Genomic DNA, 24,698 nt, shown 5'->3' with positions numbered 1-24,698 from the left:
CAGTGATACTTTCTGTAGCTCTTGGCTTCTGAAACTGAATATTTTTCAATTGTTTGAATTAGCTCTGTTTCATTCTCGCCCCCTGGGCCTTTGCACGTGCTATGTGTCCTTTGCCGGGAGCACCCCCACAGCCTCTGCCTGGCTGACTGCTACTCCAGCTTTGGGTTTCAGGTTAGCTCTCTTCTCCTAAGGCATCCCTAGACCCTGCCCCCTCCCCCATCACACGCCTGACCACACTGGACAGGTCCTCCTCTTCAGGGCCTCTCTATGCCCACACACAGTAGGTGCCTGGGAGAAGGTTCAAGGGCAGGCTGGGAGGATTGGTGGGTCGTGCTCAGGCCTCTGGGGTATGTGTGCCGGAGAGAGAAGGAGGCAGCTCCTGGAGCCATTGTCACAGCAAATGTAACCTCCCATCTCCAGGGCCCTAACATGGTCCCATGGAAGATCTTGAGCCACTGCCACAAATGGAAGAGCAGCTGGAGGGCACTGGGAGGGCTCTGCCCACAGACAATCATACTGGTGACGGTGTCGTGCTCTGTGCCGAGGGCCACCTTTGCTCGAGCTCATTCTGTCCCTTTATCATCCCCAGGTCACAGATGAGGAAACTGAGGCTCTGAGGGGGTGCCGTGACTTGCTCAAGGTCACACAGTCACACCGGAGCTGGGGTGGGAACCCCGGATTCTGGCTGTACGTATCATCAGTCACCACCTGGCTGGCTTTGGGCACTTCACCTAGACCCCGCAGGCCTCGGTTCTTTCTCCAGAAAATGGGCTTCTTAACAGTAATGACTGCTTTTCGGGGTGTTTGTGGTACCAGCACCCTGCAGGTGAGTGATGCAGGCCCAGCTTTCGGAAGAGGTGGGTCAGAGAGGGAGGGACAGTGTTGTGGCCGTGGTCACAGGGCATGGGGGGGTTTGGGTTAGCCTCTGAGGCCAAGGCTAGTGGTACTTGATGAGATTTTCTCCATTAAGCTTCTCTCTGAGACCATAGCCATCGGGGCTGGGGGGTGGGGTGGGGTGGGTGCACCGCTCGGCCAAGTCAAGGGAGAGCCTGGGGGGCTCCGTGGTGTCGGGACTGTGGCTTCAGGCTCCCTCTGGCCCTGGCTCTCCCGCAGCTCCTAGGGCAGGCGCAGGGGGTCAGGAGCTTTGAAAGGGGTGGTGGAAACGTGAGCCACTCAGAGGCCAGAGCCCGCCTTCCTGGCACACTCTGTGAGGGTCTCAACATAATGCTTTACTCCCCCCGCCCTGGTGCAAATCTGGGAAGCTCTGGTGTGAGCCTCGGTGGCAAAAAAGGAATCGGGCAGCTAGCCTGCAGCCTGGCCCAGCCCTGTGGGAAGAGCACTGGACGGTGAGTCCAAGGCAGGCGCTGGCATGGTCTCCCTGTGCACCTGGCCCAGGCCTGCCCCCTCTCTGGGCATGAGATGCCTGGTGGGAATCTCTCACGTCAACTCCATCCCCCTTGATGGTCTGGGCAGCTGGTCCAGGGTCGGGGTGGGTGTTCAGAACTTCGTCCTCTCCAGGGCCTCCTCAAGTGAGTAAAGGTGACGACCGGGCTGGTCAAAGTCATTCGCAGTCAAAGGGCCAAAACTAACCATAGCTCGGAACCCCAAGAAAACTGTCTCCACGCTTACTCTCAGCTTGAGAGAAGTCCTCAGACCAAGGCTGAGGGTGGAGGGTAAGGTGGTCTCAACTTAATACCTTTTGAGAACTTGCTGGGGGCCACATGTGCCCACCCACAGAAGTAGTCTGTCTTTCAGCCAGAGCGTGGACCCGCTATCCTGCGTGGGTGCCTTGATTATTCGCATCCTGAGATATTTATTGGGTGCCTGCTCTGTGCCAGGCACCGAGGCTCAGAGGGGAGGAGGCTGCAAATGCAGCCCCCAGGAGCCCACAGTTGGGCCAGGCTAGCTATCCAGAGTCCACGAATTAGAACACAGTGTGGCAAACCTGACAAAAGAGTCAGACACAACCCAGGTCCCTAACCACTGAGCACCGGGCCAGGTCCCGTAAGGGATCATCACCCCCATTTGCCAGATGGGGAATTTGAGGCTTAGAGAAAGTGGAGGTGAGCGGAGAGCTGGAATTTGCACGGAGGTGGAGCCAAAACTACAGTCCCCTACAAACCACACACAGGAGCGTGGCAGCCCTCAGGAGGCTTGCAAACTCCTTGGCAGGGCCTGCAAGAGGTCACACGATGGGGCCTGTCGATGCACCTCCTGCTGCCTGCATTTCAGCTTCTGGGACATACAGGGCTCCCACCAGCCACAGGGCCTTTGCAAGTGCCTGGACCTCTCTTCCTCGTGTTGCAACTGCCCCAGACTATGTACCCATGAGGATGGGGTTAGGGCTGGTTTCTCCCTTGTTTACCCAGGAGGTGGTCAGGCTCAGCGTGGATCAGGGGCTCCCCTTCTCATTGCCAAGGCAAGAGTGAGTGAGCGGGGGACAAACCAAAACGGGGAACTTCAGGCAGGTCCCCCAGTGCTGTTCCTCTCTGCCCTGGATGGGGCCCCCTTGGTTTGGTTGGGATGGAGCTGAGTGATGAGCTAACATTATGTCATTGAATCCTCATAACCATCCCGTGAGGTTACCACTATCATTATTCCATTTTCATAATTGAGGCTTGGAGAAGTGAGGTGACCCACCCAAGGTCACTCAGCCAGTGAGTGGCAGAGCAGGAATTTTTTTCAATTTATTGAGGTATAATGGACATACAATAACTGCACACATTTAAACTGCATTTTGGGGAGTTCCCTGGTGACCTAGTGGTTAGGATGCCGGGCTTTCCCTGCTGTGGCCCAGGTTCAATCCCTGGTTGGGGAACTGAGATCCTGCAAGCCGCGTGGCATGGCCAAAAAAACAAATTGCATTTCGGCATATGTATACACCCATAAAACTGTCACTACCATCAAGACAGTGAACACATCCACCCCCCTCCAAAACTTTTCTTGTGACTTTTCGTGGGACCTCCTAGCACCCAGTGTCCCCCGGCAACCACTGAGCTGCTTTGTCACTATAGGTTAGTTGGCACTTTCTAGAATGTACTAGAAACGTATGCACAGCATGCACTCTTTGTCTCCTGGCTCCTCTCACTCAGCATCATGACCTTGAGTTTCTTCCACGTTGCTGCAGTATCGGCAGTTCATTTCTTCTTATTGTTTACGGAGTCCTGTCCCATAGTAGGGATGCCCAGGACCTGCGGAGCCAGTCTTTTGCTGATGGACATTTGGGTTGGTTCCAGTTTTGCCTGTTACAAATGCAGCTGCTATGAACATTCGTGTCCAAGCCTGAGTGGACCTAAGTTTGCATTTCTCTGGGATAAATGCCTAGGAGGCGAATGGCCTGACCATATGGAAGGTGTATGCTTCACTTTTGAAAAAGCTGCCAAATGTTTTCCAAAGTGGTTGAACCACTTTACATTCCCACTAACAGTGGAGGAGGGTCCCAGAGGAGGGTGGGGACTGGCACCCAGGCCCAGCCCACTACAGAGCCTGCATCCCTCACCTCCAGGACCCTCTGTCACAGCAGGTCTTGCGCCCTGAGCTTCTGAGCTACAGGAGAAGGACCAAACCACAGCAGGGGCTGGGACGCAATCCCCCCTCCCCCCCACGGGTCCGGCTTCCTTTCTGAGCAGAGCGCTGCCTCCCCCAGCCCCCGCCCCAGCTCCTGGAGGGCAGAGCTGGGCACACAGTGGGTGCCAGGCGGATGCCGCCGTGCCCAGGGAGCAGCGGGCCAGATCCTCCGTGGGTTCTTGTCTCTGGCTGTGCTGAGGAAGCCTGGAGCCTCCCAGGTCCATGACAAAGGCTGGGGATGGAGATGCTGAGGGTTTCACTGGTCTTCTTACCCAGCTGGTGAGAGAGGAGTGTGGTCGGTAGTGTGTGTGCGCGCGCTCTCGCGTCCACGCGCGCGCGTGTGCGGGGAAGGGGCTTGTGCCTTTGAGCTCTGGGACAGAACGAGAAGGAAAGAAGCCATCAGAACCTGGCAGAGGGGGAGAGACGGAGACCAGACGACCAGAGAAAAGCAGCCAAACCGAGGAGGGGGCGAACCTCTCCTTCCAGACCCCAGGGAGGCGGGAAGGAGGCGGGGAGGGGTGCGAGAGGGGAGCAGGAATTCTTCATTAAAAAACCCCGGAGCCGGGCCCGCGGCGGCCGAGGAGCCGGGCTGCCGGCAGCTTCCCGCTCGCAGGAGCACAGAGGCCCGCGCCGGCTCCAGCCGCCCGCGGCCGACCTCACGCGTCCTCAAAGACAGCCTGTCCCACTTCCCCCGCCGGTTGCTACAGCAACTGAGCTCTGAGTAATCAGCTGCACGGTGACCTTTCTTCCCCCGGAGAGAGGAAGGGAGGGAGAGCTCGGGAGGGAGGAAGGGGGGGGGGAGGAGGAGAGAGGATAGAGGGAGGGGGGAAGGAGGAGGGAGGAAGGGGGAGGCGGAGGGGAGGAGGGGGGAGAGGATGGAGAGGGGAGAACAGAGGAGAAAGATGAAGGGGAGGAGGGGGAGAGGATGGATGAGAGAGAGGGGGAGAGATGGAGGCGGAGGGAGGAGGAGGGGGAGGGAGAGGAGAGGGGCTGAGCGGCTGGTCAAAGCTGTAAAAACACTGCAGCTGGGGTCTGGGGGCTTTGCGGGGAGGAGCTGGCAGTCAGAAGGCGGGGAGGGGAGGGGGCAGCTGGCAGCCCTGTGGTGGGGGGAGGGAGAAGCTGCAGAACTGGGGCGGGGGAGGACCGTGGAGGGGGCTGACCCGAGCTGATTCTTTCCCAGAAGGAATCCCCTTCACCGCCCCCACCCGCAGTGCTACCCCTCCCAAGTTGCCGGGCTTTAGGAGATAAGAACAAGTCCCCGTGTGCTCTCTGGCTCAAGATACTCTTTCCGAGAAGCCTTGACTCCCCCATTCCCCAGATGGGAAAAGTAAGGCCAGGAGGCTTGTTTACAGTTTCAGAGCCTTTCACCTCTGTGTCACCCCTCCCTCCCTCCTCCTTGCTGCTTCTGACTGCGAGGCAAAGCTGAAGCCAGGACCAGGGCCGGGGTGAGTCCTGGTTCACCCCCAGCTCTCCCACTGCCCTGCTTTCTGGCCTCCGTTTTCCTGGTTGTAAAGCAAAGATGCCTGGGGCGGGATGCAGGCTGCCCAGGGAGGCAACCCTCGTTAGGGAGGGTCCATCAACGCTCTCAGACCCAGGTATTGATTTGAAATTCTCTAAACACAGCAGAAGCAAGGCGGGGAGGATGTGAGCGATCCAGGGAGCTGGAGGAGCTCAGGGAAGGGGGTGGGTGCAGGTGGGAGACAGGGTCACCGAGGGACCCCTGGGGAGTAGGGGCACCACTGCGGGAGGGCTTGGAGACCTCCTGGTACCTGGTATCCTGCCCGCCCACCCACGGGCTCCTCCCCAGCTCAGCAGCCCTGGGCCAGCATCAGGCCCATCACCCCCCTGGCCCTGGGGACCTGCCTGCCTCCTGTTTACAGGCAAGGAAGTCCCTGAGTCAGAGTCACAGCCAGCCCATGGAGTGGGGGAAGGATGACAGATGGTGGCATGCCATTTTAACCAGAGTCTGCAGCAGTTGGGGAAGGGGAGGAGGGACCCTAGGGCTGGTGGGGGCTGGGACCTTGCACTGCTGCCACCCCCAGGGGCCCTGGGTCCCCATTCCTGTCCCCCAGCACCTCTCCCAAGCCCAGGTCACTCAGGTCTGAGGGGGCGCTGACCCAACAACCATGTCACTTGGGCTGCCCAAACTCCCATGGACTCTGTGGGTGCCCCTTGGGTCTGTGGGTGTTGGGGGGTCCCCTGGGGGGTAGTCTCTCAAGGCTCCATGGCAAGGAGAGCCCCACCCCCCCGTGCCCCCGCCAGCTCATAGCAAGGACTCCACCACCAGCCGGGAAATGCCAGGCATTGGCAGGGAGTAGCAGTAACAGGAGGGATGGGGGCCCCAGAGCCCAACGTTCAGCTCAAGGCTTCAGCTAGAATACTTAGGGCAGGTTGGGCGCTCGGGAGGGGGCTGCATTCTTATCCTAGCACCGCACTGAAGTCAATCTAGAACCTCTTTGGACCCCAGCATTTGCGTCTCCAGCGGTGAAGGGTGCTGGCCCCACCCCCTTGCTGGGAGGCAAATGAGAAAGCACACCGGTAACTCCGAAGCCCAGCTTTTATACGTGAGGAAAACAAGACGCAGAGAGGGGAGGTCGCTTGCCCAGGGTCACCCAGCTGGTAACGGGAAGCGCCAGGCTGTGGGTTTTCCAGAATGAGGTACATGTGAAGCCACAAAGCCGCCACACAGAGTTGTGGGTACGGTGCCAGCACACAGTAGGGACTCAAGGGAGTCGGTCCCCTTCCTCTCTTTCCCCTTTCTGCCCCTCCGCTGCCCCTATGGCTTTGCAGGTGCTATTCCTTCTGCCGCGAAGGCCCTTCTCCAATCATCCTGGTCCTTCCAGATCCTGAGCATGCCCCTGCCCTGGGACCCCTCCTCACCCGCTCAGTCCAGGCACAGTTGACACTCCTCCTCAGGTCCCCCAGGACTGAGTTCGCACCTGACACCCATGCAGTGTGACTGTGCTCGCCACATCCGAGCTGGCTACAGTGGCTGTGAGCCTGCCTGTACCAGGGGGTCTTGACTCCCGGGAACTTCCCCGTTCCACAAGCCTGCGTGCAACCAGACCTTCACCCATGGGATGCTCATTCTACAGCGAGCCCTTCGGGCCAGCATTTGGTTCTGGTGAAGACAGCAGCAAGGGCAGCTATGCCTCTCCGAGCCCAGCCCTGGGCCCCGTGCTGGGCTGAGCACCTGCATGTGTTGTGTCGTGGGGCCTCTTAGGCACCCTCCTTGGGTGGCTTCTGCTAACCCCGTTTTCAGGTGGGGAAAGTGAGGCTCAGAGAGGGGTGTTGACTTGCCTCAGGTCCCACCGCACTGAGTGCCAGAGCTGCCACTTCTTGATCTCAGAGATGGCCTCTTAACCCTAGCGCGTATCAGCCAGGCTCGACCAGACTCAGGGCTCTGGGTGTTACCCATGCTGGACTCGGCTGTGAACAGAATTCCCTTGACCTCTATTAGAAAGTGTGATGGAAACTGCACAGAAGTTCCCTGGGCACGGGAAAGAGGAAGGTCAGCACAGGACAGGCACGTGGGCAGGTGAGATTGGTCAGGAGGGTTGGAGAGGCCATGGTGCCAGGGGGTACTCACAGCCCAGGGATCTTTTCTGATCCCTGGGTAGTGGGTGGGGGCGGGGACTATTGCCCTTTTAGGCAGATAAGGAAGCTGAAGTCCAAGAAGGTCAGACGACTACCACAAGGCCCATAGGGCATAAGGGTGAGAATCAGGGCAAAGGCAAGATTCCCTAACCCTCAACCAGTTTGCTCTTTGCTCTACACCAGTGCTACCTCTATCCACCCACTCACCCATCCACCTATCCTGCGCCCTATCCATCTTCCTATCCTATCATCTGCTGGTCCCTCCACCCAGCCACCATCTGCCCATCCATCCACTCACCCACCTACCCACTCATTCATCCATCTTCCCATCTATCCATCCATCTATCCATCTACTTATGCGCTTACCCACCCACCCATCCATGAACCCATTCACTGGTCCATCTTCCCATCTACATCTCCATCCACCACCCATCCATCCACTCATCCACCCACTCATCCATCTACTCATCCATCCACCCATCTTCCATCTATCCATCCATCCACCTATCCACTCCCCTACCCACCCCTGCATAAACCCATTTACGCATCCATCTTCCCATTTACGCATCCATCTCTTCACCCATCCACCCACCCACTCATCTATCCACCATCCATCCATCCACCCATCCACACATCCATCCATCCATTTATCTACCCATCTATTCATCCATCAACTCATCCAGTCATCTAGCCATCACCCAGCCAACCACCACCCACCCATATATCCATCCATCCACCTACCACTCACCCACCATTCATTCATCTATTCATTCTATTTGTATTCTATAACCATTCTGAGTCCGGTTCCTTCACCTCTTAGTTTTTAAACATATGCTTATGTGAGTTGGGTGCTGATCCTGTCCTCTCTGTGGAAGTGTACCAATTCCCCATCCCCCAGTTCAGCACACCAGTTCCAACTGGTCCCCATCAAGACCGCAACTCCAGTGTAAGAGGTTCAGGCTGCTCTCCTTCCCTGCTTGCCTCCACTTGGGTGGGATCTGGCCTCTAGGTGCTTCTTATCCTTTTCTCTTCTGAGTCACTTCACCTCCCCATCTGGGCATTTCAGTCTCAAGTGAGAGGACTCAAAAATGTGGAAATAGACCAAGTCACCAATATGGAGGTCACTTCCATAGCCTTCCCACTCTGCAAAGGACACTGATCATCAGGGGCACTGGGGAGTGTGCCACGGGCACCAGTGGCGGCCATGGGATGGGCCAGGACCCACCAGCCCAGGGACCAAGGATCAGAAGGATGGTCTGGACCAGGCACCTTCCTCCAACCTGCTGTGTGACAAACGGCAACTGAAAACTGAGAATAAGCATCCTTGTTCTGAGGATCCGAGAGAAACGTGGCATTTCGGGAAAAGGCAACAGCCTTTCACCAACACGATGGGGAGTTTTTTGAAGGTGTTAGCAGGGCTCAGCCTTTGAGGTGTACATTCTCTTATTACTAAAACCTTCCAGAAACGTTCCTTGATTCTGCTCAGATCAGCTAGCTAGACGTTCATTCATTCATTCATTCATTCTGCATCGGCTATGTACTAGGACCTGTTTAAGACTCTAGAAATCAATACAAATATTTTCTGCCCCCAAGAAATGTGCTGACCCTTGGCTTGGAACAGAAACCACAGTCACACTGCATGGGTGTCAGGCACGAACTCAGTCCTGGGGGACCTGAGGAGGAGTGTCAACTGTGCCTGGACTGAGCGGGTGAGGAGGGGTCCCAGGGCAGGGGCGTGCTCAGGATCTGGAAGGACCAGGATGGTTGGAGAAGGGCCTTCGCGGCAGAAGGAATAGCACCTGCAGAGCCATAGGGGCAGTGGAGGGGCAGAGAGGGGAAAGAGAGGAAGGGGACCGACTCCCTTGAGTCCCTGCTATGTGCTGGCACTGCACCCAGTGTTCCCATCTCATTAGCTCGTGGATCCTCCCAACAACTACGCGGCTGGCATTCTATCCTTTTGCACATTTCACTGATGACAAAGCCGAGGCTCCGAGGGGCCTCCCTGGTGGCGCAGTGGTTGAGAATCTGCCTGCTAATGCAGGGGACATGGGTTCGAGCCCTGGTCTGGGAAGATCCCACATGCTGCAGAGCAACTAGGCCCGTGAGCCACAACTACTGAGCCTGCGCGCCACAACTACTGAGCCTGCGCGTCTGGAGTCTGTGCTCCGCAACAAGAGAGGCCGTGATAGTGAGAGGCCCGTGCACCACGATGAAGAGTGGCCCCCACTTGCCACAACTAGAGAAAGCCCTCGCACAGAAACGAAGACCCAACACAGCCAAATAAATAAATAAAAATAAACAAACGTGGGGTTAAAAATAAATAAATAAATAAAATAAAATACAACTTCTAAAAAAAAAAAAAAAAAGAATCCGCCTGCCAGTGCAGGGGACACGAGTTCGAGCCCTGGTCCGGGAAGATCCCACATGCCGCGGAGCAACTAAGCCTGTGCGCCACAACTACTGAGCCTGAGCTCTAGAGCCCGCGAGCCACAACTACTGAAACCCGCGCGCCTAGAGCCCGTGCTCCACAACAAGAGAAGTCATTGCAATGAGAAGGCCATGCACCGCAAGGAAGAGTAGCCCCTGCTCGCTGCAACTAGAGAAAGCCCGCGCGCAGCAACGAAGACCCAACGCAGCCAAAAGTAAATAAATAAATTTATTTTTTAAAAAAAGCCAAGGCTCAGAGAGGGCCAGCAACTTTCCCAAAGTCACACAGCTCCCACATGCTGGATATGTTGGTCTGACTCCAAAGGCTGGAGCCTTTGCTCGTCTCCCCTCACCCTGAGCATCTCACCCTCAAGGCGAAGGTGAGGGAGAAAGCTCCCCGTTCACCATTCTCTCTTTGGGGCAGCTTAGGACGCTCGTGCAGTCATTTGATTAACAAATATTTATCCCCTCCTTCTCAGGGTCAGGCCCCACGCTGGCCTTGGGGGTAGAGCAGTGACAACACCGGCCCCGTCTCCCTCCTGGGGCTCCCTGGTAGGGGGAGGCGATGGGGATCGAGCTCAACTCCTGGCAAAGCCCTGCTTCATCCAGACTTAAAAATAAACCCAAGTGCTGTCCAGGCCCAAAGACTAGGGGGCCACAGGCTCCCAGAACCGTGGCTGGGAGGCAGCAGGCAGAGCTGTCAGCTCGGAACCCGCTCCTCTCATCAGCATGGGGCCCCAGCCTCCCTGCTTAAAGATCGCCTCGGGCGCTCTCTTAAAGATGCTAACGTTGCAGCTGACATTTGGGAGATCCTGGCAGGCGATCAAACCCGAGCTGAAAATCGGAGCTGCCGGGCGGGGGCGGGCACCAGGCAGCAGGGACCGGGGCTGGTTGGGGCCGAGGGCAACGGGGCTCAGGCAGCCGCTGCTGGCTAAGGCTGTGCTTGCAGACCGGCCCAGCACAGGTGGGTATTCGGCTCTCTGCTGGAAGGCCCCAGCAGAGGAGGAGGGGAATGCAGAAGGCAAGGAAGGAAGCGGGAGGAAGCGGGGGCTATGGAGAGACCGAAATCTCTTAGTTCATCCCCAGACTCAGGGCATTGTCAATAATCAGACCAGCTGGGGAAAAAATCCACAAGATGAAGAGTTATAAAAAAGAGGGAAAATGGAAGAAGGTTCCTGGTGCCAGTTACATCTCTGACTGCGGTGCCCGGAGCTGGGTCCCTCCAATGTGGGAGCCGAATGCTCTGAGGAAGCCCAGGGGGGTCAGAGGGAGGAGTAAGGAGAACAAGATTCCGACTCCACTGCTGCCTTGGACACGCTGGGCCTTCCACAAATTTCCACATGCCTGAGCCAGCCTCGTCTTCTTTCCCTTCCTTTACATCCAGTCTCCTTTCCACCCACCCGCCACTCTCCATCCACCTCCATCCGCTAACCCACCTACCTATTCACCTATCCCACCTACCCTACCTCCCACCTAACCAGTTCACCCTCTGTTCTTCATCTACCCAACCATCCATCTACCTAGTTCACCAATCATCCCCTTCACCCATCCATCCATTAGTTCATCTATTCAGCCATCCATCCCCCACCCATTCACCCATCTCCATTCATTCATCTCCCCCATTCATTCCTTCATTCATTCATCCACTCATCCAAATGTCCGTTCATTCCCCATGCATCCACCCAAAGAATATTTCTTCAGCACAGCAGAGGCACAACCAGCCCAGATTTAGGGGACAGGAAAGGCTTCCAGGACAAAGACCCTCTAAGCTGAGACATAAAGAATGGGTAGAAGCGATCCAGGTAAAATGTGGAACGGAGAGTGTTTCCCAACTAGATGGGAGACAAGAGACAAAGGCCTCTTAGGGAAACATCGGGTCCCGTTCTGGTTTTAGCTTAAGAGAGAGTAGTTTACCAGAGAGCCAGGGAGAGGCCAGCTCTGAGGCTGGAGTGGGCAGCAGGGGGAGGGCATGAAGCTGGGACGCCTTGCCAGGCACACGGGCTCGTGGGAAGGGGTGTGAAAGATCTGGAAGGCCAAGTCGTGGTCCTGCAGCTGTTCATCACTGACCCCTCCCAATAGGCCCATCCAGTTCCTGCAGCCCTCCCCCACCTCTCCATCCCCTGAAGTCCCAATGTCTCAGGGTTAGATCCCTACGGCCCCACCCTTACAGGCTTTTTCTTGATATGTGTGAATTCTGGCTTCTCTGGGTCAGAGCTATGCCTTATCTTTCTTGGTGTCCTGTCCCGTGGTACTTGGTCAAAGCTCAAAAAATATTCAAGAAATAAAAATATGTACCCTGCCCCCAAATCCTCCCCTTCTTCCTCTCCGGAACCCCTTCCATACACCCAATCACTCTGCCCAAAAGCCTGGGCGCCATCCTCTTCCCCTTCCTCTCTCCCCAGTGCCACCGCCATGTGAGTCAGTCACCCAGACCTGTCATGCCACCTCTGACATACCTTGAATCTTCCCTCCACCTGCTCAGCCACCGACCTGGATCAGACTAGCAGCCGCCTTGCTGCTCTCCCTTCCTCCAGGCTTGCTCTCCGTGAGGCCACGTGCACGGTGCAATGAGAGAGATCTTTCTACCTTAGAAACTCGACCATTCGATTCTCCCACTTCAACCTTTCACGGCTTCTCTTTGTCCTCTGGGTAAAGTCCTAAATCGCTGTCATTGCCTATAAGACCCTTCCCAAGTTGGCCAGCGCTGCCTTCTCTGGGCTCCAGGTTCATCCCTCTAAGATTAGAAATCCATCAAGTTCATTGCTATTCATATTGGGTCTCCAAAACCATGGTCCTGGCTCCAGCCACTGGACTGTCTTGGCCCAAAGCCTAGAAACATCCTGAGTCTTCAACTCCCTGCTCATCCCCACACTTGACTCCACTTAGACCCCCCCCATTCTGTCCCCAAAAGCCAGGGAGCCATCCCATGTTCTCAATCCCACGACCAACACCTGGTTGGCCCTCAGGTAAAAGAAGATATTGCTAAAAGCTACAAGAATATTCGAGTTTACCCCCAGACCCTCCCTCCCCAGGTCTGACCATTTCCATGTGTTATTTGTGCCTTAAACCAAAGCCAACTGCTTGGCCTCTTCTCTGCCTACAAAACTTTTTTTTTTTTTTTCCACTGATTTTATGGCTACAGAAAATTTCCTTCCTGTCTTCACATTCACAGGAAAGAGAAAGCCCTGGCCCTGACTCAGAATTGGATTCTAGCTGGAGGCGTCCTCCCCGTGGCTGGCTCCAGGGAAAGGTCTGTTTGTTCCTTGACCTTGAGCAGGAGCTGAGGCAGCCAGAAAGAGGAGAGACAGGAGCTGGGAGGGGAAGGAGGAGAAAAGCTGGAACTGTGGCCCCAGGACCCTGCACTCTGCCCCAAGGGACCAGCCAGGTGATGGGAAATCAGAAGAAAGGAAGGAGACAGGCCATGCTGCAGGCACAGCCAGCCACAGAGGTCCTGAGGAACGGGAAGCAGGCGGCCTCTTCTTCTCCTGGTCCTCTGAGGTCCCCAGGCTGTCCCCATCCCTTGTCCCCTTGGAAACTGAACAGACCAGAGAACTGGAAGGACAAGTGAACTACGCAGATAGATAGACTTTGCCATCCACATGGGGGCCAACTGTGGCTGTTACAGACCCAACGCTAGGTGGGGGGCATCAGTCCAGGCAACCTGGCCTTGCCCACGGTGAGCCTACAGACTAAGGACAGTGGTACCTACGGGGGCAAGAGATAAAGAAATAAAGAAAAGTGCCCTTCTCAGAAAGGGTCTCCTTCCTTCTGGTGCATGACTGAAATTTAACCCAAACATGTATTGAGCACCTCCTGTTTGCCTGGATCCTTACTCTCAGTGACCTGACCATCTTTTCTCCAGCTGAACTGGGGGCACACTTAAAGTAGGGACTGTGTATTCCCTCCCAGATAACTTCATTTTTACTACAAAAGTAAGACATGCTTGTTATAGATATTGTAGAAAATACAGATAAGCTCCAAACAGACAATAAGACCACTTTTAATCCTATCATTTAATGATGGTCACTTTTGACATTTGGAGGGCTTGATTCCCCTCCTGGTCCTCCATATCCAGCATTTTCTCTTGGAGTCTTGCACCCAATGAACTTGTAAGAAGGACTTTATGTCTGACCATTTACCTGTTTGTTCATTACTCATTAATTCCCAAAGTGCTCATTGAACCCTCAGTAGGTCACAGCTTGGTGGTGGTTTAAATTCTTTGGGGGTGGAAAGAGATGTGCAGAAACCTAAGCTCATGTCGGTATAACCCAAATAAAAGCCGAGGTTCCACATAGCTCAGTCTCAGCACTGAGTGACTTAATAGTCCAGCAGTCGAAAGTAATTTAAATGAGTTTTCTGAATTCACTTGTTCCCCAAAGAACTTCAAAGGGGTCTAATTCACAACCCACAGCAATAGCTCTCAGCAGCCCTTTTACTCTCGTCCCACTTCTCTCTATAGTAGCTCTGGCATTTTGCACAAACTCCTTAACACTTCTGATACCAACCTATAGGCTTTTCAGTCACTCTGTGTTCTTTCGCTTTTTTCTCAGATACTTATTATGATCTATACTCAATGGCCAAAGCCTTCTCCATCCCTCCTGCTGACAGAGTGAGTGGTCAAGAGCCCGGATTCAGATCCAGATCCTGGCCCCATCACTGAGCAGCTGGATAGCCTTTGGCAAGCCACTTAATGCTGTGCAACCCAAAGTGTGGTCCACAAGCTGGTGCTGGCTCACACACTGTTTGCTGACATGATAAGAGAAGCATAGAAACCGATAATTTAGAAACGTCCATAGCAGTTTGGCACTGCCTACATCCAATTGCGACTGTGTAGATTACAAAAGCATCATTTCCCACAGATTGGAAATTTTTTTTCTAAGAGTCTCTTCACCACGGATAGTTTGAAAAGCACAGACTTAACCTACTCTGTGCCTCAGTTTCCTCATAAGTAAAATGGGAATAATGATGCCCCCTAACCTCATCAGGTCCCTGGGAAAAGTAAATGAAGTTAATCTGTGGAAGGTTCTCAGGACCGTGGCTGGGCACTGCGAGCTCTCATTAAATGTCAAAGTCGCTATTATTTTTGCACATTTTCCATATTCTGCATTAAAAGCACCCACTTTTCCTCTGAGGGCAGGGGAGGAAAGTGGATTCCGGTTAATGCATCCTACCTTAACTCCAGTTTCTAGACTTCTAGTCAACTCTTGAGATTGAAACACCCCTGTGACTGCATCCAGAACCTCCCAGGTTGCCAAAGGAAACACCAAGTAGTTTATTTATCCACTTACTAAATATCTGTAGACCACTTACAGAGTGTGAGGCAGGAGACCCCAGTGGCTAAGAACTTGGGAGCAAAACAGCCATGGCTTCAAATCCTGGCTCTGCTACTACTTCCTAGCTGAGTGACCTTGGGCAAGTCACATAACCTCTCTGAGCCACAGGGTCCCATGTGAGGGCCCAGAGGGGTCCAAGGTCAGGACTCAGCCCTGGCAGGCAGTGCCGCCACACTTGTGGAGAGCATCACTCAGGGGTTCACTGCATCTGAGCCCAACTGTGAAGACTAGGGTGACTTCCGAGGTTGGGTTGCCGCCCTCAGAGAGTTCTGCAGATGAGGAAGAATAGGTGGTGTTTTGAGGTGCCAGACTCACCAGGTATTACTTCTAGAAAAATGGATGAATTTAAGGACTTTGAATATCTGAGAATGGAGGGATGTAGAACTATAAAGGGCTCAAGATGAGTAGACTTCTCACCAATTGGACTTGTGTTGTATGGAACATGGAGCTTGCGTAATGGCCCTTTCTAGAGCATGTGGGTGATTAAAGATGGCTGCAGGCTCTCTGTCATCCTCCCATCAAGCCCTAGGTGGTGTTTTTTTCCCTCTCCCCTTGAATCCGGGCTGGCCCCAGGATTGGCTTTGAAAAGCAGAATGGAGCTGACCTGCTGCTGTGTAGCTTCTGAGATTTGAGGCCTCTGCATTCACCCTTTCTGGAGTGCTCCTTCTTGGAAGCCAGCCGCCATGTAAAAACCCACCATGCTGTGAGGAAGCCCAGGAGAGGGAGGGGGAGAGAGAAAGAGAGAGAGAGAGAGAGAGAAAGAGAGAGAGAGAGGGAGGGAGGGAGGGAGGGAGGGAGGGAAAAGAGAGGGGCCAGTGGAGTAGCACCGAGGTTCCAGACCTACAAAGTAAGACTTCTTGGACCTTCCAGCCCAGCTGCCAGCTAAATGCAACTGAGTAAATGCCACCCCACGCCCCGTGCTTCTCTGGATATGGAGCTCTGTATATGGGGTAACGTTTTCTGGTCTCACACACAGTTATAGACTGAATTGTGTCTCCCCGGAATTTGCATGTTGAAGTCCTAACCATCAGTATCTCAGAATGTAACCATGTTTGGATATATTTTATAAGAGGTAATTACTTTTGGGGTTTTGTTTGTTTGTTTGTTTTTTGGCTGTGCCACGCGGCTTGCAGGATCTTAGTTCCCTGACCAAGGCTGGAACCTGGGCCCCGGCAGTGAAAGTGCAGAGTCCTAACCACTGGACAGCCAGGGAATTCCCAAGAGGTACTTAAGTTAAAATGAGGCCTTTAAGGTGGGCCCTAACCCACCAGTGTTCTTATAAGAAGAGGGACACACAGAAAGACACCAGACACGTGTGTGTGCACACAGAGAAAAGACCATGCGAGGACACAATGAGAAGAAGGCCGTCTACAAGCCCAGGAGAGAGGCCTCAGGAGAAACGAACCCTGCTGACACCTTAATCTTGGACTTCCAGCCTCCAGAACTGTGAGAAAGTAAATTTCTGCTGTTTAAGCCTCCTAGTCTGGTATTTGTTATGGTGGGCCTAGCAACTCATCCACACACCTGATACTCAGGGGAGGAACAGGGACAGAATAACCCACAGACATGCTCTTTCAGAAGGGGGAGGGCTGGGAGGGAAGCCGCAGGCACCGCGCGTGGCAATTCTGAGTCCCGCTGGGTGGACGCTGTGCAGGTCACCTCCCCCAGGTGAAGAAAACGCTCTTCAATCTGTGCTCCCTCAGAACTGCTCCCAGCCCCCTGTTCCCTGTGGCCCCTGGGTCGCCCTCCGGGAGGACTTCCTTTCCCATCACGTCCTTGGCCACATCGATGGGGCTGAGCAGCTTTCCTCCCTTTGGGGTCCAGATGCTGTTTTAAGTCGTGAACGGTCACAGACTCTTTTAGTCCAGACTGGCAGCTCTTTTGACAGTGTGACCATCTTCAGAACTTAGTTACCCTTTCTCTATTTGTTGCCATTCAGCTTCTTATGCTAAAGATGCATCCAATTTTTCTAGACTTGCCTCTCTAGACTTTATCACAGGTATCTTGAGCTCACCAGAGGTTTTAACCAAGGGAGTGCTGGTCGTACCCCTATGCGGTCTTTACCCTGAGACTGGGTCTTAACTAGACTCTATCACCCAAGGCATTTCTTTTTTTTTTTAAATAAATTTATTTATTTTTATTTATTTATTTTTGGCTGCATTGGGTCTTCGTTGCTGCTCACGGGCTTTCTCTGTTTGCGGCGAGTGAGGGCTACTCTTCCTTGCGGTGCGCGGGCTTCTCATTGTGGTGGCTTCTCTTGTTGCGGAGCACGGGCTCTAGGCACGCAGACTGTAGTAGCTGTGGCATGTGGGCTCTAGAGCGCAGGCTCAGTAGTTGTGGCGTGCAGGCTCAGTAGCTGTGGTGCATGGGCTTAGTTGCTTCGCAGCATGTGGGATCTTCCCAGACCAGGGTTCGAACCTGTGCCCCCTGCGTTAGCAGGTGGATTCTTAACCACTGCACCACCAGGGAAGTCCAGCAGGCAGATTCTTAACCGCTGCGCCACTAGGGAAGCCCTGGCATTTCTTAGTTTTATTATTTCTTCATAAGTCTAGAATATTCTTTATTGATTATTTGTGGATTACCCATTTTGCAGAGGCTCTACATAAAGATTCAAATTTACAATTAGACTTCTCAAACAATACATTTCTGGGGACACAGACAGTTAAAATTAAAACTCATTATCTGCTCCAAGATCACATCATGTATTCCAAACACCCATGTATTAGAAATTTTACTAAAATGTCATTTGTAACTCGAATTTGCAGAATCAAGTAACTGCCAGAGGGGCAGGAACTGGGTCTGTTTTGCCCACTTGTCACGCAAAGAGCAGGCTTTTCCCAAAATGGGATTGAGTTTCCTCTCTAGGTTTTCTGGAAGACAAACCGCTGGGGCGGGGGTGGGGAATGTCACCTTTTTCCACTGGGGAAGAGGTGATTACACCCAAACTCAGCATCCTACAGGGACCCCCTTCCCCTAATGGCATCTCTGCATCCTCCCGTGGGCTCCAGGCCTCTGGGCACTGGGCTCGTGGAGCTCCTGCTTCCTTTCTCTTTCACTGGCTAGAGATGAGAAATCGTTGCATTTTTCAACCCTGCAAACCCATTATTTCTGAATTTTCCCTTTCCCTTTCTTTCCTGCTTGAAAGCAGGCTAATTCCTTTCAGAGGGCATCTCTTTCCCGTAGTGCTTGTGAAAGGCAGTGTATGAGTTTGCTAGGGCTGCTGTAACAAAGTACAACAGAACTTTATTTTCCCACAATTCTGGAGGCTGGTTCTCACAATCAAGGTGTCAGCGGGCTGGTTCCTTCTGAAGGCCCGGAAGGAAGGGTCTGTTCCAGGCCTCTCTCCTTGGTATGTAGAGGGCCATATTCTCCCTGTCTTCACTTCGCCTTTCCTCTGTACACATTTGTGTGCAAATTTCCTCTTCTTAGAAGGACACCAGTCATGTTAGATTAGAGCCCACCCTGAAGACTTCATTTTATCTTAATCACCTCTTTAAGGACCCTGTCTCCAAATACAGTCACATTCTGAGGTACTGGGGGTTAGGGTTTCAACATATGAATTGGGGGGACTTGATTCAGCCCATGACATGTAGCGAAAAGCAACCAAGACATTCTAGACATTTCTGTTTCCCAAGCTCTTCAGCTAAAGCCACAAGTGCAGTATCGTATCAGCTTTGCAAGTTATTGTAGGCAAGAATCTTCCCAAAGGTTTCCCACTGTATAACATGGGTCACCATCTCTCCTACCCCCAATAACTGATTCCTTGCCACCTGTCACCTGTTACCTCCTCCTAGAGACAGTGCTACAAATTTTTGTTGCTGCCAATTTCTGTATTGGTCAGATTTTGCTAGGTTATGCTGCATAGCAAACATCCCCTAAATATAAGTAGATTATCATAGCCAAGGTTTATCTTCATTCAGGTTTAATGCTGCCCACAGTTTGCTTGCCCCTCTGCTCTACCACTCTGCTTCACATGCTATCTTCTTTTTGGGGTCCAGGCTGAAGATGCAGCCCCTGTCTAGGACGTGTAAACCTGAGAGAAAAGAGCCAGAGAGCTGGCATAACCACAGGATAGTTTTTCAGGCTTCTGCCAGGCACTGGCATGTGGTCACTTCTTCTCACATTTCATTGGTCAGAGCAATGCACATGACCAAGCCTGCCGTCAGTGGGTGTGGAAGTATGCTCTGCCCATAGGGAGGCGCCGTGAGTCGCTGACCCCGGGGCAAGGAGGTGTCACCTTCTTAGGGTCCAGAATCACTGGGAACAATGGCACCATCCACCACAAGAGTTAACACTGGTCAAGATTTACCAGATGTGGGGCTTTGTGCCGGCAGCCTCACGTCCTTAGCTCATTGACTCATCATCATAGCCCCATTTTACAGATCAGAAAACTGAGGCCTTGAGAGAGGAAGAGACTTGTTCACTGTCTAGTATGATAAACAAGATCTATGAACATGCCTTGAAAAAGCCCTAAGGGTCTACACGCACATGGGGTCTTACTCCTGTCACTTCTCTTCTCGGCAGCCAGGGTGAGAAAACACTTGGTGAGGAGGGGCTGGCTCAAGATATGGCCCATGGGGCACGCACATGAATGTTGGCCGTGGCAATGTTCTCAGTTGGGGTGGGGAGCCGTGAGCCAGCTGCACCCCTTGCCAGGGTGTCGGAAGAGCCCGTTCCTTGGGGAGCCCACACCCCACCTTTCAGTTCAGCTCCACCTGGCTCACCCTGCCCTGCAAATCTAGGAATTCTGCCAGGGCCACGCAGAACTGAGGAGGGCAGGGGGCTTACAATAAATACAACTCTTGAGGGAAAGGGAGAGGAAGAGTCTCGCTCCATCCCAGGAGCCCGTGCGGTATGGGAGTCTGTGCTGATCGCCTGCTTGGACACACGCTCTTCCTGCTCTCAATGCCTCTGGGAAGGTTGAGCATTTTCTGGTTCATTCGTTTTGTTTGTTCGCTTGTTTGTTTGTTTGTTGGGAGCAAATGAGGAGCTTAAACAATCTTAGGACCTTATTGTTCTTATCCTTGTTTTCCAGATGGGGAAACTGAGGCCCGAGGGGTAGAAGCAGCTTCCCACAGCCAGTCGTGATGCCGACCCAAACCCCACAGAACATGAGGCCCACGTGGACCCGTGTTCAAAGAGGCTGCGGGGTGGGGCCGGATGGGGAAGTAGTTAGGGAAGGGGGGCCGCTTCGGCTTCCCAGGGTTGTCCTCGGGTCTTCCCAGGCCACCAGGTCAACAGGCTTGTCCTTCAGTAACAAGGAAGATGTAGCTGTGACAGTGATTCCCGGGGAGAGGGACAGAGTCCAGGGGCCCGAGATAATGGAGAGAGTGCCTGGCAGGGGGCAGAGGGCACAAAAGATGGTGTGAGGACACCCTGACATACATAGGACACACATGCACACATGCGTACCGCACACCGCATTCGCATATGCTGCCCACATCACACATACTGCATTCACACCCCTTCACACACATACCATATGTAACACACTCCCCCACACTGCATACTTAACACACATACCACACACACATCAAACATAACACCCTCACACACACACCGTACATCACGTACTCACCACACACCACCCACAGCATACACACCACTGCAGACTTTTTCTTGGTTTTGACACCCAACTCAGAGGCGGTCTTTTTGTACTGCAGGTTTCTGAAAACATCACGATTAGGAATAATAACAAAAATAGTAATGACAACAGCGGGCGTTCATTGAGAACTTGTTGCGGGTCAGGAGACTCGTGAAGGCTTCGCATGGACCCCTTCACGGCGTTCCCACCACCCCTGTGAAGCAGGTGCTGTCGGTGCCCCCCTGGGGAAGTTGGGTACCACGATTGGGAAATTGAGGCTCGAGGATTTGGAGCTTGGAATGGATGGAGCTGTCATTGAACATGGGTCAGCCTGTCTCCAGAAGCCACACTGAATGTTCCCTTCAAGGCACAAACAACAAAATCCAGAACAAAGGCCCCACCTCGCTGCACACAGAGCCTCTTCTGGCTGACTTAGGCGCTCTCCGTGGATGCAAGGTTTGGGGTCCCCCTCTGGTGGGCAGGGGCAGTTTGGAGGGGAGAGGGAGGCAGGGACGGGGGGCCACAGAAGGTGCTGAAGGGGGCAGAGAGGGAGCTGCTACTGCCCCCTCCCCCGAGGGACACAGACAACTCCACCTCGTCAGGGGAGGGAGGTGGGGAGGGGCCCGACCGGAACAGCCCAGACTGGGTCCTCCCCCCACGGCTTCCACATGCCGGGAGGGGGCCCCCAGGGGGCCGGGTGAGGGGTTTCCTTCCCCTGCGGGGTTGAGGGCTGGGGCCCCAGGACCCTGCTTTCCCTGAGGCTATTTTCCCCACCCAGCCCTGGTCCTAGCAGGGCACCAACCAGCCTGTTCCCAGGGAAGAGGTGGGGGGCCTTCCCCAGACGCCCTTGTCCTCCCCGTGCACCCTCGGTACAGCGGCCCCTCCGATGCCAACAACGCTGCCTGCTGCGGAGGGCCAGCCCGTTCTCTGCAGCCCTGAGAGGGCAAGAGCGGACGCAACCTCTGTGCCCATCCACCGGGGACTGGCTCACCGCGCGCGGGGGCATGCGCACAAGGGAACACTATTCAGTCACGAGGAAGAGTGAGGTCGCCACACGTATAGACCTGGAAAGGAGACTGTAATGTGGAAAGGAAAATAAATTGCCAAACAGGATGTATAGCACTGCCCGACTTTTATCAAAAGAAGTATTTATACGGGTTTCTATTGACAGAAGAACCTGGAAGTCTTAGTATTAATCTCTGGACACCGGTTATCTGGGGAGTTGAATTGGGAGGTGTTGGGAGGGAGATGATTTTACTATTTTCTTTATACCTTCTGTGCTGTGCTGTAACAATGAAGATGGCTCATTTTGCTAATTAAAAAAATCAGCAAACGGTGGTGGTGGGGGGGGGAGTGGGGCATCCTGGGTGTCTGCAAAAGATACCAGAACTTACTTCCCAGCCTCAGTTCGGGCAAAAGTGGGGGGTCCGTCCTCAGGGCCGGGGTTCTTTTCTCCTCTCCAGATGGCTTTCTCTCCACCTGCCTCAGCAGGGGGACTACTGGGCACTTTTCAGCATCACTCCCTTAAGTTGGGGCCAAGAGGCATTCTGAGACGAACCGCAGGGTCTTGGCCTGGAGACGTCTGGAATCTTCGGAGTGAGACAGGTGGGCACAAACTCATAAAGCTAAAAGGCATCATCACAATGGTGGTGGGAGGGCACCTCCCAGTGCTTCGTGTTCTGCCCAGGGCTTCACACGCATTAACTCATTGAAATCCGACCATAATTCTGTGGATTTTCTCATTTTACCAGTGAGGAAACTGAGTCTCAGAAGGGAGCCCTGGGGAGCAGACCCATCCAACCACCAAGTCATTCCCCAAGAGGCAAGAGAGACACCAGGCAAGAAGAGTGAGTGCAGTGGACACGGGAAGGATGCTGGTGACAGAGCCACTCCCGCAATGCAGTGCACGCATTGACTTGGTCCTCATGGGAGGTACCATGGGCTCCAGCTGAAGGTCAGAGAGAAGGCCATGGCCAAGGTCACTGTGCTGGAAAGCATCACGGCTGGCTTTGGAGCCCTGGTTGGTCCATCTGATGGCAAAGACCCCCTTGCCCAGCCCCCAGCTCAGCGTCCAGCGCCGTCCAGAGCCCCGTGCTTGGTGCTGCATAGCGCTTGGCATCCAGCACATGCTTAACACCCAGGTAGCCTCCCTCCTTGTCCTGGTCCTGCCAGGGTGTGACCTTGGCCGTGTCATTCTCCGTTTCCAGGCCTCAGTTCCCTGTCTGTGCAGGGAGGGTGGTGCCCCGGGGGGTGTCCTAGCTCCCCTCGCAGCCTCAACATCCTAGACTTCCACTGCAGAAGCCAGGAAGAGTTGGTGGGGTCTCCTGGGGCTGGGGCAAATTTGGGGGCCAGGGCTCCTTTCTGGAGGGGCCCAGGAGAGCCCCGCCGACAGCCCCCAGCACCCCCTAAAACAGCAGCCCCGGCCAAGCCTGGCTCCCCACCTCCATCCCTTGCCCCATTCCACCAGGCTTGGTCCTCCCCCCCACCCATCACACCGACACCCTTGCCTCTGACCGGGGCTGCGCCCCACACTGGCCGGTGCCCGAAGCGCCTTGAAAAATCTCTCTCTGGCATCCCTTCCCCGACACACAGCCCCAACTGGCAGCGAGGTGAGCAGAGAGTGAGGGGGAGAGAGGAGAGAGCAGAGAGAGCGGGTAGGCAGAGAGGGAGGGAAATGCAAATGTTTTTTATCCTCCTTTCTTTTAAATGCTGAAACCCGCCTTGACAGCCTCTGAAAATAAATGGCACCGACTTGCTGGGATTTCAAATTCCGTGATTAAGGGCTGAAGCAAATACTTTTTCCCTCCCTCCCTCCTGCCTCCCCCGCCCTCCCTCCGTGGGCTGATAGAGCGGCTCGCGGGGCCGGGGACAGCTTTTTGCGAGCCTGCCAGGAGCTCTGATACGCAGCCTCCCGCCGCCGGCAGCGCTTCGGCTCCGGGCTGTTTATCAGGAGCGCTCACGCCGGCAGCCGCGAAAGCAGCTTTAAATCCCCTCCCGAGCCCGGCGGGCCCCCTCCTCGAGGCTGCACGCCGCTCACACAGGCACACACGCGCGCACACACACACACACACACACGTGCACGTGTGCACACATGCACAGTGTACACATACACGAGCACCCATGCACAAACGTGCACAAAGGCACACACATGCACGTGTGCACACATGCACAGTATACACACGCACCCGTGCACACACGTGTGCATAAAGGCACACACACGCACGTGTGCACACACGCGCACAGCACAATACACGAATGCACACACCTAGCCTGGGTGGGTCTCTGCCTGTTCTCTAACCAAAGCCTAGGAAGCCTGCAAAGCTGGGGGGATGAGAGCAAGAGGGGAAGGAGGAGCGCTTGTGGAGAGTGGGGGGAGGGGCCAGGAGGAGAGAGGCCTCCTGGGGTCCACAGTTTGCAGGGGCTGCCTTGGGGTGGCCTCGTGAGGGGGACAGCTTTGATGCAGCAACGAGCCAAGTGGCCCTCCTGATTAACTGCTTACTGCCCCCCCACCCCCAGTGGCTCTCAGCTGCCTGTCGCCCCCCTGGCCTCTCAGGTTCTGCCTCGCTGCTGCCAGCTCCCCCGCCGCCCCAGGTTTGGATTCTGGAAAAGGAGAGGCTTGCACAAGACAGGCATTGTGGGGCGCAGGGCAGGGCGGCCCCACCAACCCCTGGGACCTCGACAGTGAGGAGGCTGCTAGGCCAGTCCCCTCTGTGGGTCTGAGAGCTGAGGCTCCGGGGCGGGGAGTCACCCAGACGGAAAGCGGGAAGGTCTGGGTGGACAATCTGGTGGGTCTGGGGAGGGGTGGGGATGGGGTAAAAGAGGAAAACAGAGAACCCTCCCCTGATTCTGCTAGGGCCACCCCTGCTCAGAGACAATGCCCGGAGGGACTCTCCAGGCTCACTCTGCCGTAGGGACACTGCGGACGGATGGGTGAAGGCAGGTGCCCCCAGGGGCCAGCAACAGGGGGCTGCACTCCCTAGGGGGTCATTCATGGGGTGCTAACAACTGGCTGGGAAGCAAGGCCTCCCTGGGGGGACCCCGCCCCCCTCACGCCGCTGAGCTCTGAGCTCCCAGCAGAGGGGAAGGTGGGCACAGCCCTGCAGGGGCACCTCCGGCACCACGATGCTGGGGCGGCCTGGGAGGGTGAGCCGGCTCTGCAGAGGTGGCACACACCACGCCCTCACCCCGCT

At 54.7% G+C, this 24,698-nt stretch overlaps 1 long non-coding RNA gene across 1 annotated transcript; it reads left to right on the top strand.

The window, feature by feature from the left end:
* The first annotated feature begins 20,619 nt into the window (after positions 1 to 20,619).
* LOC130708458 (uncharacterized) lies at positions 20,620 to 23,173 on the top strand. The gene is made up of 3 exons (XR_009008678.1): positions 20,620 to 20,964; positions 21,972 to 22,113; positions 22,260 to 23,173. It is a non-coding gene; the product is annotated as an uncharacterized LOC130708458 (long non-coding RNA).
* Positions 23,174 to 24,698: the final 1,525 nt, after the last annotated feature.

The sequence above is a fragment of the Balaenoptera acutorostrata genome, chromosome 6 (assembly GCF_949987535.1).
Source record: "Balaenoptera acutorostrata chromosome 6, mBalAcu1.1, whole genome shotgun sequence".
NCBI lineage: Eukaryota > Metazoa > Chordata > Mammalia > Artiodactyla > Balaenopteridae > Balaenoptera > Balaenoptera acutorostrata.
The sequence above is the reverse complement of the archived record's forward strand: the minus strand, read 5'-3'. Positions and strand labels throughout refer to the sequence as shown.